Genomic DNA, 13,539 nt, shown 5'->3' with positions numbered 1-13,539 from the left:
TAGGACTGGAGGTTGAGCTTGACTCCATCCTCAACCCGAAAAGGCCCCACAAGCTCATCTTTGATACCAGCCCAAACCAGTACTCCACCTCCACCTTGCTGGCGTCTGAGTCGGACTGGAGCTCTCTGCCCTTTACCAATCCAGCCACGGGCCCATCCATCTGGCCCATCAAGACTCACTCTCATTTCATCAGTCCATAAAACCTTAGAAAAATCAGTCTTGAGAGATTTCTTGGCCTCAGCTTGTGTGTCTTGTTCAGTGGTGGTCGTCTTTCAGCCTTTCTTACCTTGGCCATGTCTCTGAGTATTGCACACCTTGTGCTTTTGGGCACTCCAGTGATATTGCAGCTCTGAAATATGGCCAAACTGGTGGCAAGTGGCATCTTGGCAGCGGCACGCTTGACTTTTCTCAGTTCATGGGCAGTTATTTTGCGCCTTGGTTTTTCCACACGCTTCTTGCGACCCTGTTGACTATTTTGAATGAAACGCTTGATTGTTCGCTGATCACGCTTCAGAAGCTTTGCAATTTTAAGAGTGCTGCATCCCTCTGCAAGATATCTCACTATTTTTGACTTTTCTGAGCCTGTCAAGTCCTTCTTTTGACCCATTTTGCCAAAGGAAAGGAAGTTGCCTAATAATTATGCACACCTGATATAGGGTGTTGATGTCATTAGACCACACCCCTTCTCATTACAGAGATGCACATCACCTAATATGCTTAATTGGTAGTAGGCTTTCGAGCCTATACAGCTTGGAGTAAGACAACATGCATAAAGAGGATGATGTGGTCAAAATACTCATTTGCCTAATAATTCTGCACTCCCTGTAGAACGTGTCCTATTATTGTTTGTTTTGTGGACAGGAATAGGCATTTTTTAACTATGGGGCCCTCGAAAAATGCAAGATGCACACGACTGGTATCCATTTTTTTAGCAGATCTGCGGTTTGGGAAGCGCCAAATACATACAGTTGTGTACGTGAGGCCTAGAAGGGACTTGTATCCAAGTCTGAGTTCACTTCTACATAGATACATATCTCAGGAATTGATCTTATCAGCAATAAAGGTGTTCTTCTACAGGTAACCAATCTTTATTCTTTTTCACACAAAAATAGAAGTTGAAGAGAACACAGATCTCAGATACAGCTTTTTAAATGAACCCTGAAAGTACAGTCCTCCTAGGAAAGGTTCCCTGAACAATCTAATAGTCGGGGTTCTCATTGCCGTAATCCCTACGTTCAGCTGCTATTGCTAAGCGATCCTCCAGCTAGTCTTATTTCAGCAGCACGCCCTTCTGAGTTTTCAGGAGTTTAAGGCAATGCGTTTTCTTCCGCAGAGAGATGATATCAGAAATATCCATTAAACTTGAATGTAGCAGCGTTTATAGTGCTGCTCGTAATATTATTGGAAGGAGTTGTGCACTACCGCTCACTGGGCAGCGGTGCAGATTCAGGGACAAGCTGTCCTGCTGCAGATGTGTTTTTTTATGTGCTATGCATTATTATGAATAGAGCAATACAATATTTTATGAAAATAAATCACAGAAGCGATGGCCACGTTTATGTAACTTCCCAGTTGTGAACTACAGGTACAATGCAGGCACTACGTGGCCTGGTAACTGACATTTCGGCCACAAGTGTGGGTGTATTATTTTGTACTTGTTGCTGATTGGAAAGCCTCCAATTTTGTATGAAGATATGCAGCTATCTTTTATAGTTGTATATACTCTGTTTATTCCGCAAGTCAGTGACATGCTACTCTTTGTCATATTACAACCTCTGTTTTAAATTGACCCTGTAGGCGTATCATGAGGTCATATTTGCAGACACTTAAAGGGCATCTATTAGCGGATTTGTACCTATGAAGGCATCTGTGTTGGTGCCATGTTCATATGTGCCCACGTTGCTGAGAAATAGATTTTTTTAATACAGGCGAATGAGCCTCCAAGAGCAACGGGGGCGTTGCTGTTACACCTAGAGGCTCTGCTCTCTGCAACTGCAAACTTTGATTGACAGGACTAGATGTGATGACATTTTTCCTGCCTGGCCATATCAAAGTGCAGAGGACACGGACGTTACAGAGAAAGCAGAGCCTCTAGGTGCAATGGCAACACCTCTGTTGCTCCTAGAGGCTCATTTGCACATATTAAGACTTTGTTTTTCTCATCAGGCACATATTGAACATGGGACCAATGCAGATGCCTTCAGCTGCCAAGTGCACATACAATAGGACAACAAATCTGCTGACCGGTGCCCTTCAAATAGGCCTTACAAACTGCAGTGGTTCAGATTTTATTCAGAATTGGCACATAATAAAGTGTTTTTCCTCTTTATCTTTTACTCTGCGTCCTTCAATGCAAGTTTCTTTCTAGAAGTCCAGCAATACAGATAGCGAGCTTATACTAAGACGGGGTATCAATGTGTATCAACAGTTAGTCCAGCAAGAGTACCCTGTTTATTAATTAAGTAACTAAATTTAATAGGTAATTTCAGAATTTACATATACACAGACAAAACAGTTCTATGCAAATGATCCATGTAGAGGCCAGAATATGAATACCTAAGATACAGGTATACACAGGCGGGAGGCCGGGGAAGGTTATCCCTAGCACTGATTCCCTGATCTGGTCCTCTGCCCAGGGACGTCTCCTGATGGTGGGGGCGCCCTGTCCCCGTACCTAAACTCCAACTCCTAATTATCCCTGGTAAGGTGAGTGGTGGAGTGGGACGATATACGTGGTGTCTAACATGGAAAACAAGCACAGATAGAAAGGATTAGTTACAAACTAACAAAACGCACAATTGGGTATAGATATATTAAGATAATTATAGATGACCTACAAACAAGGGGTTTGTAGGTCATCTATAATTATCTTAATATATCTATACCCAATTGTGCGTTTTGTTAGTATATTTTATCTTCTAGGTGTGCCCTGTACCTCCTGGTTACGCCACGAGGGCAGTATACAGTGGACACCTTTGTAACTAATCCTTTCTATCTGTGCTTGTTTTCCATGTTAGACACCACGTATATCGTCCCACTCCACCACTCACCTTACCAGGGATAATTAGGAGTTGGAGTTTAGGTACGGGGACAGGGCGCCCCCACCATCAGGAGACGTCCCTGGGCAGAGGACCAGATCAGGGAATCAGTGCTAGGGATAACCTTCCCCGGCCTCCCGCCTGTGTATACCTGTATCTTAGGTATTCATATTCTGGCCTCTACATGGATCATTTGCATAGAACTGTTTTGTCTGTGTATATGTAAATTCTGAAATTACCTATTAAATTTAGTTACTTAATTAATAAACAGGGTACTCTTGCTGGACAAACAAGTTTCTTTCTAGGCCTTGAGTTTTTTGGAACCAAAGATTATCCTGTTGGTACACACTGTTGTATTATTACATTTGCTATATTTTAATTAAAGATGAAATGCAGTGAAAATTAGATTCTGTTATGACCTAGATACAGTGCCTTGCAAACGTAGCCCCCCCCCCCCCCCCCTTGACTTTTTTCGTATTTTGTTACATTACAGCCTTAAGTTCAATGTTTTGTTAATCTGAATTTTATGTGATGGATCAGAACACAAAATATATGAATAAAACAATTGTTTAGAAATAGAAAACAGAAAATTGGCATGTGCGTATGTATTCACCCCCTTTGTTAGGAAGCCCAAAAAAAGCTCTGGTGCAACCAATTACCTTTTAGAAGTGACATAATAAGTGAAATAATGTCCACCTGTGTGCAATCTAAGTGTCACATGATCTGTCATTACATATACACACCTTTTTTTAAAGGCCCTACAGCCTGCAACACCTAATCAAGAGGCATCACTAACCAAACACTGTTATTAAGACCAAGGAACTCTCCAAACAAGTAAGGGACAATGTTGTTGAGAAGTACAAGTCAGGGTTAGGTTATAAATAAATATCCAAATCTTTGATGATCCCCAGAAACACCATCAAATCTACTATCATAACCAAATGTCTGCCCACCAAGACTCACGGACCAGCAAGGAGGGCATTAATCAGAGAGCTGCAGAGTTCCCCAGCAGAGACTGGAGTATCTGTACATAGGACGACAATAAGCCGTACGCTCCATAGAGTTGGGCTTTATGGCAGAGTGGCCAGAAGAAAGCCATTACTTTCAGCTAAAAACAAAAAGGCACACTGTGAGTTTGCAAAAAAGGCATGTGAGAGACTCCCAAAATGTATGGATGAAGGTGCTCTGGACTAAAATTGTACTTTTCGACACTCAAAGAAAACACTACGTCTGGAGCAAACCCAACACATCACATCACCCATCCCCACAATGAAACATGGTGGTGCAGCATCATGCTGTGGGGATGTTTTTCAGCAGCCGGGACTGGGAAACTGGTCAGGGTTGAGGGAAAGATGGATGGTGCTAAATACAGGGATATTTTTCAGCAAAACCTGTACCACTCTGTGCCTGATTTGAGGCTAGGACGGAGGTTCACCTTCCAGAAGGACAATGACCCCAAACAAACTGCTAAAGCAACACTTGAGTGGTTTAAAGAGGACCTTTTACTCATATACAAACTAAAAACGAACTATACCTGTGGGCAGAGCGGCGCCCAGGGATCCCCCTGCACTTACTAGTATGCCTGGGCGCTGCTCCGTTTGCCCGGTATAGGCTCCGGTGTCTCAGCTCCGTCTGTTGTATTGGACTGATTTTTTTGTAGGAGGCATGTCCCTTGCTGCAGCACTGGCCAATCGCAGCGCACAGCTCATAGCCAGTCTATGAGCTGTGTGCTGCGATTGGCCAGCACTGCAGCAAGGGACACGCCTCCTACAAAAAAATCAGTCTAATACAACAGACGGAGCTGAGATACCGGAGCCTATACCGGGCGAACGGAGCGGCGCCCAGGCATACTAGTAAGTGCAGGGGGATCCCTGGGTGCCGCTCTGCCCACAGGTATAGTTAGTTTTTAGTTTGTATACGAGTGAAAGGTCCTCTTTAAGAGAAACATGTAAATGTGTTGGAATGGCCTAGTCACAGCCCAGATCTCAATCCAATAGAAAATCTGTGGTCAGACTTAGATTGCTGTTCACAAGCGCAAACCATCCAACTTGAAGGAGCTAGAGCAGTTTTGCAAGGAGGAATGGGCAAAAATCCCAGTGGTAAGATGTGGCAAGCTCATAGACACTTATCCAAAGCGACTTGGAGCTGTGATTGCCGCAAAAGGTGTCTCTACAAAAGTATGACTTTAATAGTTATGCACATAGACTTTTTCTGTTATTTTGTCCTATTTGTTGTATGCTTCACAATAAATAAAAAAAATCTTCAAAGTTGTGGGCATGTTCTGTAAATTAAATGATGCAAATCCTCAAACAATTCATGTTAATTCCAGTTTGTGAGGCACCAAAACACGAAAAAAGTCAAGGGGGGTGAATACTTTTGCAAGGCACTGTAAATGGAGAGGATCACATTAATCTGTGCTCTCTGATCTCAGGCTATTGATAGAACTCTGATCCCTTTTGTCACTGCTCTTTTCTGGGAACCTGACACAGCATTCTGCTACCGTTTACTGGCCCCTTCTTTAGATGTGGACTCGGGTTTCCAGTGCCTGAAAAATGAGGTTACTAACAAGTGTGACGCACTTGACCTAGGCCTTAAAGGGGTTTTCCGGTTTGCATCAACATCCTTTACAACAATCATTTATGAAGGTAGCTGTGCATTTATAACACATTTTCTTTTCCCTTTATTGCTCCTTTCTCCCGTTCTGGGCTGTGGATTTTATGTCCATTGATGTGTCAAAGCAGCAAGAGTGGAAGTGATAGGGGAGTGTCTATGTAACTAGCTGGTGGGAGGAGCTATAAACTAGCTAGATTTTGTTAGGGGCAATGTTAGGGGAGTGTCTATGTAACTAGCTGGGTGGGAGGAGCTATAAACTAGCTGAATGTTAGGGGCAGTGAAAGGGGAGTGTCTATGTAACTAGCTGGTGGGAGGAGCTATAAACTACTTGGGTGTTAAGGGAAATGATAGGGGAGTGTATGTAACTAGCTGGGTGATAGGGGGAGTGTATGTAACTAGCTAGGTGGGAGGAGCTTCACACTAGTTGGGCATGGTTAGGGGTAGTTGTAGAGATAGGAGAAGTGCATCATGGGTTTGGTTGGATACAGCAACAGGAAGTGCTACACACAAGACCTAAAGGGAGTAATTTGTTTACATGGTGAAAACGGGTCAGAAGAGTCCAAATAAAAAAGAGGTAAGCAACTACATATGTGTATGAATGTGTGTGTGTGTGTGTGTATATATATATAATTACACACACACACACACACCTGTAGTATAAGCCTGGAAAACCCCTTTAAGCCTGCTAGACTATAGCAGAGTAAATCACTAATTTTGTAACTCTTGCCTAAAGGACCTTTTTCTATGCTTTACAATTAAATGTCGTTTTTCTGTTTTGTCTACAAAATGTTTCATTGAAGTGGCATGTTTTATGATCTTACCTGATTATGTAACTTTATAATAGAATAACTGCCTTTTTAATGAATTTAGCTTGACCTGTATGTATGACGATGGAATAATACGAGTTTGAAAGAAAATAAAAATATACACATGAAGAATATTTGTGAATAAACTTAACCTGAAAGCATCGATATCTAGTTTGTTCCTTCACACCTGATACATACTTTTACATATTTCATTGAAGACAAACAGCAGAAAAACACATGGTCTATCTAGTCCTGTTCTTATATTATTTCCTTTTTATTTTTCATATATATATATATATATATACATATATATCTATCTTCAGTGTGAATCCATGCTATCCGCTTTCCCAGCGTAGGAGTGACAGTCCACAGGCCACTTGTAAGACAAGAATTCTAGACCGCTTCAAAAACTAATAAAACAAAAGGTCCTGCACTTGAAATTTAAAAAAATCTAAGTTTATTTCAGGTCTTTACAACCTGTTGTAGGTATACATCCAGCGTACACATTTTGAGCCCACAGTGGTCCTTACAATAACCTAAATTATTAAAAGGAAAGACTGACCAATCACTTTTTCAATATCTGTCACATGATAACCACACCAATGGTGGTAAATTGGTTTTCTGGGGAACAGTCATCAGGGGGTATAAAATGGCCGCTGTCCTATTAGTACACACAAAACCGGTCCTAATCAGACAGCAAGACAAGTTACTTCACAACACTGAGGTAAAGCTGCCTCATCCTCATCTCTGCTGTACTTGTCAGGAATTTTGATCCTGAATACAGCTGATAAGAACTTTAACTGAATCTCTGTTGGAATGGAGTTCATGAGAGGGAGAGAAGGCATTTAGGGGGTGATGGAAACACCTTCTCTCACTCTGTTATTGCTCTCTACTGTCCATGTCACACCCGCGCTATACTTTTTTAGATAAATGGGAATCAGAACTTGATGTTACTTTCATTGATCCTCAAAAAGCGTTTATTCTTACATGAGTTTAATAGGTATATTAGGATACAAGAGAAGTCCTATAAATTACAAACCAGATGGTACAGGACACCTGAGTACCTCCACATGGTCAACGCCAACATTCCCGACACGTGCTGGAGATGTATGGGGAGTGGCATATGCTCCACAACAATTTCTTTGGACACGAAAGTGGTATTACTGTGGTGCCCTAATTCGAGTCTTACCCTGGCTAAAATTAACCTACCCACTATGCTCATCACATCAGTTTGTTTAATTATACCTTTACTATGGAGGGATACATTCCACCTACACTATTAGTCTGGATTGACAAAGTCTACCAGCTCTTTAAATTTGAGGAATTAGTACACTGGGAATCCAACACAGTTTGAAATTCCTGATGGTCTGGGATCTATGGAGGACCCATGGCTTTTAGCACCTAATCTCCCTTCTGAAAGGTTTCCTTTGGTCAGGAGCGGAATGCATCTCTAGCTTCTTGACTTACTAACACAAATGAGATACACAATATCTTTCGAGTTATCTGATGTAATTATCTATTTTCATCAATCCCTTGCCAGGGACCAGTACTAGGTCTTCAATCTTTTCCCTATCCCACTTTCTTTCCTCACCTCTTTGGGTCCTCCTATGTACCTTCCTATTTAGTGAGCAGGTTTTCAGGAACTTTTATGTAACTGCAGACATTTTAGGAGGATGAGATTTTGCTGTGTATATGCTTCTCACCTTCCAGCCAACTGCTGCACATTTCTGTTGTACTGATGTTTTATTGTCGCTTTATTCTGTATAACATTTTGTCAATAAAAAGAGAATATTAAAAGAAATTGAGTAGGGGGGGTTTGGCTGATTAACATAAGCACTTGTCTACAGTCTCTATTACCACAGTCTGTCCTGTCCGTTCTCTCTGTACTTCATATCTCCTCATGATCTCCATTCCTACAGAGATTCAGCTGAAGATCTTATCAGCTATATTCAGGATCATAATATCTGACAAGTAGAACAGGGAGGTGGATGAGGCAGCTCTTTATATCAGTGTTCTGAAGTAACTTGTCCTGCTGTGTGATTAGGACAGGTTTTCTGTGTACAGTACTAATAGGATGGAGGCCATTTTACTTTTCCTAATGATTGTTTTTCAGACAAAACAAGCCATTATAACTAATATTTATAATAAGGTAATATTTAAATTTTCTTTTTCTTTTCAAGTCAAATCAGGCAAGCAGTAAAGATTAAGTAATGCATTTGCCCTGGAAAAAGCGTGTGTGATGAAACCCTGGTTTCGACTACTTTGTTAGCCTGCCCATGCTTTTTATTCTTGTTTACACCTGTATTTTGCAGGTTTAGATGGGGGAGTTTTATCAAAGCTGTTGTAAAGGAGAACTGGTGTTGTTGCCCATAGCAACCAATCAGATCCCACCCTTTTTTTCAAAAGGACCTTTGAAAGATGGAATCTGATTGGTTGCAATGGGCAAATAAGCAAGTTTTCCTTTACACTAGTTTTGATAAATCACCCCCAATGTTCATGCCTCTCACTTTTTGCACCATGTATATTGATGAGTACTACAAGTCTCAGATCACTACTGCTGTTTTCCAGCAATCAATCAACAGTGGAGGACTAAAAGGTCCAAGAATGTCTGCCAGGATAGGTGACAGAAAACCTGGCACAAATGTCATTAAACTTCTCGTGTCTCTAAAGGTGGATTTAGACAGGGCAGTTCTGCAGCCGATTTTCGGGAAGGAAGCGTTCCTTTCCAACAGTCGCCCGCTCACTCAGTGAAGGAAACTGCTGCATTTACAGACGTGGACAAAATTGTTGGTACCCTTTGGTCAATGAAAGAAAAAGTCACAATGGTCACAGAAATAACTTTAATCTGACAAAAGTAATAATAAATTAAAATTCTATAAATGTTAACCAATGAAAGTCAGACATTGTTTTTCAACCATGCTTCAACAGAATTATGTAAAAAAATAAACTCATGAAACAGGCATGGACAAAAATGATGGTACCCCTAGAAAACACAGAACATAATGTGACCAAAGGGACATGTTAATTCAAGGTGTGTCCACTAATTAGCATCACAGGTGTCTACAACCTTGTAATCAGCCATTGGGCCTATATATATGGCTCCAGGTAATCACTGTGTTGTTTGGTGATATGGTGTGTACCACACTCGACATGGACCAGAGGAAGCAAAGGAAAGAGCTGTCTCAAGAGATCAGAAAGAAAATTATAGACAAGCATGTTAAAGGTAAAGGCTATAAGACCATCTCCAAGCAACTAGATGTTCCTGTGAGTACAGTTGCACATATTATTCATAAGTTTAAGATCCATGGGACTGTAGCCAACCTCCCTGGACGTGGCCGCAGGAGGAAAATTGATGACAAATCTAAGAGACGGATAATCCGAATGGTAACAAAAGAGCCTAGAAAGACTTCTAAAGAGATTCAAGGTGAACTTCATGCTCAAGGAACATCAGTGTCAGATCGCACCATCCGTCGTTGTTTGAGCCAAAGTGGACTACATGGGAGACGACCAAGGAGGACACCATTGTTGAAAACGAATCATAAAAAAGCAAGACTGGAATATGCCAAACTACATGTTGACAAGCCACAAAGCTTCTGGGAGAATGTCCTGTGGACAGATGAGACAAAAATCGAAGTTTTTGCCAAGGCACATCAGCTGTATGTTCACAGACGAAAAAATGAAGCATATCAAGAAAAGAACACTGTCCCTACTGTGAAACATGGAGGAGGCTCTGTTATGTTCTGGGGCTGCTTTGCTGCGTCTGGCACAGGGTGTCTTGAATCTGTGCAGGGTACAATGAAATCTCAAGACTATCAAGGAATTCTAGAGAGAAATGTACTAGCCAGTGTCAGAAAGCTTGGTCTCAGTCGCAGGTCATGGGTCTTGCAACAGGACAATGACCCAAAACACACCGCTAAAAACACCCAAGAATGGCTAAGAGGAAAAAATTGGACTATTCTAAAGTGGCCTTCTATGAGCCCTGACCTCAATCCTATTGAGCATCTTTGGAAGGAGCTGAAACATGCAGTCTGGAAAAGGCACCCTTCAAACCGGACACAACTGGAGCAGTTTGCTCATGAGGAGTGGGCCAAAATACCTGCTGAGAGGTGCAGATGTCTCATTGACAGTTACAGGAAGCGTTTGATTGCAGTGATTGCCTCAAAAGGTTGCGCAACAAAATATTAAGTTAGGGGTACCATCATTTTTGTCCATGCCTGTTTCATGAGTTTATTTTTTTACATAATTCTGTTGAAGCATGGTTGAAAAACAATGTCTGACTTTCATTGGTTAACATTTATAGAATTTTAATTTATTATTACTTTTGTCAGATTAAAGTTATTTCTGTGACCATTGTGACTTTTTCTTTCATTGACCAAAGGGTACCAACAATTTTGTCCACGTCTGTACATGCAGAGATCTCCTTCACCGTATGAGGACAAGGGATCGCTATTGCCATTCCTCATCCTCATACAGAATCATGGTTTCTGAGCAGCAGACCGCTTTTTAGACCAAACGATCTGCTGCCCAGAATCTCTGATCGGTGGTGACTGCATGAACGACATGATCAGCCGATGAACAAGCATTTCACTCGTTCATCGGATGATCAGCGGCATATTTACACAGGCAGATGTCAGGAACGAGCGTTCGCGGGAACAGTCGTTCCCCATAATCTGGACGATTATTGGCTTGTGTAAATGCAGCTTAAGTGTATTTGGAAGATGGGGTTTCTCTTTTATAAATTGTGTTATTCTTTAAAAGAAGACAATTGCAAACCAAAAAGAAGTTCAAACTGTTGAACTTTACTGAACTAGATTGGTCATAACAGAAAAAAAGTATTACCTGTGGTCACCTTAAAACGTGTAATACACTTAATGATTACAACACTCAGATGAGGCACACAATCTTTAGTTTCAATACAGACATGGCGGCTCTTTTGTAGAACGTAACTAAATAAACTATTAGGCCTCTTTCACACGAGCGTGATGGATTAGGTCCGGATGCGTTCAGGGTGCATTCAGTGAAACTCACTATTTTGCAAGCAAATTCAGTCAGTTTTGCCTGCGATTGCGTTCTGTTGTTCAGTTTTTTCCACACGGGTGCAACACGTTTTGATGCGTTTTTCACGCGCGTGATAAAAAACTGAAGGTTTACAAACAACATCTCTTAGCAACCATCAGTGAAAAACGCATTGCATCCGCACTTGCTTGCAGATGCAATGCGTTTTTCACGCATCCCCATTCACTTCTATGGGGCCAGGGCTGCGTGAAAAACGCAGAATATAGAACATGCTGCGATTTTCACGCAACGCAGAAGTGATGCGTGAAAAACAACGCTCATGTACACAGACCCATTGAAATGAATGGGTCAGGATTCAGTGCGGGTGCTATGCGTTCACGTCACTCATTGCACCCGCGCGGAAATCACACTCGTGTGAAAGGGGCCTTAATGGTGAACAATTTTGTAACGCCATAGCTGAGGTTCTTATTCACTTTACAGGAGCCACACTGCAAGACAAAGGCCCCAACACATACACATCTAAGTGAATACTAGGTGGGTATTTCTCCTAGCTCAGGTCCTAGTCACCATAGCCCTGTACCTTAACCCAGGCCATGCTTTTGAGTATCACCATATGTGTCACAGACTTTATAATATGAGGGGGTGTGTGTATGTGTATATATATATATATATAAAAATAAATAAGACATTACATAGTATGAAATCAACAACTGAAATGAGAGGAGTGAGTGCCCTGCTCATAAGAGCTTAAAATCTATGAGTAGGTGGGGTGACATGAGGTAAAAACTGCTAGTTTTGTACAATGGTCCAGCTATCTTAAGATAGGGGAGTGCATGTGAAGTTTATAGCCAGCCACCAGGAACTATCTGTAGTGCTCTTAAGTGCATGGGGTGTAGTAAATTATTCGATTCTAAGTAATAATAGTAAGGGGCATGAGTGAAGAAGAGTTCGATTAGGGGATTTGATAGGCCACCCTAAAAAGATGTGTTTTCATGGAGCGCCTAAAACTGTTGGTGTTGGGAGTTAACCTGATTGAAGCACTGCATTTCAGAGACCTGGTGCAGTCTGGAGAAGTCTTGGAGATGGGAGTTAGAGGTTCGGATTATGGTGGATGTTGGTAGTAAATTATTCACAGACTGAATAGCACAGGTAGAGTGGTAGACCGATGATGTAGGGGGGCAGTGGCAGATTGGCCATAGACCTCACAGGGAAATTTTCAGGTGGGACGATGCCCATGGGGCCACCCAAGCCCCCCTCTCTGCCGCTGGCCTGGTACATAATGAGCCCTCAGTGGTAATTAACCAGCAACTCATGTACCCCACCAGCAACTGCACATGCATTCTAAATTCAGCTGCTGTGGCCCACATCTCACCTCCTAAGCCCCCTGCTCCATAGCTTAATCAGAGACAACTGGAGGAGGACAGAAAATGGCATCTAATGATGGTAACAACAGAAGGACAACTTTGGGGGCAGTATATTGTGATGCTGTTTCTGCTGGGACAGTATTATGTGCTAAGGTATTGCTGGCTCTGCCTATTTATGTTGCCCCACCTTCTGTCAATTTAGACACCCCCATGACATGGGGCCACTTTTAGTTTTTTTTTTTTCCAGGACCACTTAAGCTCTCTGTGTGTCCCGGATTCAGACTCTTTACTCAGTACCTAGTTGAAGCACCTTTGGCAGCGATTATAGCCTCTAGTCTTCTTGGGTATGATGCCACAAGGTTTGCATGCCTGGATTTGGAGATTTTCTGCCATTTTTCTCTGAAGGACTGCCAAGGCCAATAAGATAATGGGTTGCATCAAAAGGGGCCTACAAATCGCTAGTCAGACCACACATGGAATACTGTGTACAGTTCTGGGCTCCTGTAAACAAGGCAGACATAGAGTTGGAGAGGGTCCAGAGGAGGGCAACTAAAGTAATAACTGGAATGGGGCAACTACAGTACCCTGAAAGATTATCAAAATTAGGGTTATCCACTGTAGAAAAAAGACGACTGAGGGGAGATCTAATTAATATGTATAAATATATCAGGGGTCAGTACAGAGATCTCTCCCATCATCTAT

The sequence above is a fragment of the Bufo gargarizans genome, chromosome 2 (assembly GCF_014858855.1).
Source record: "Bufo gargarizans isolate SCDJY-AF-19 chromosome 2, ASM1485885v1, whole genome shotgun sequence".
Classification (NCBI taxonomy): Eukaryota; Metazoa; Chordata; class Amphibia; order Anura; family Bufonidae; genus Bufo; species Bufo gargarizans.
This window is presented reverse-complemented; position numbering follows the sequence as displayed.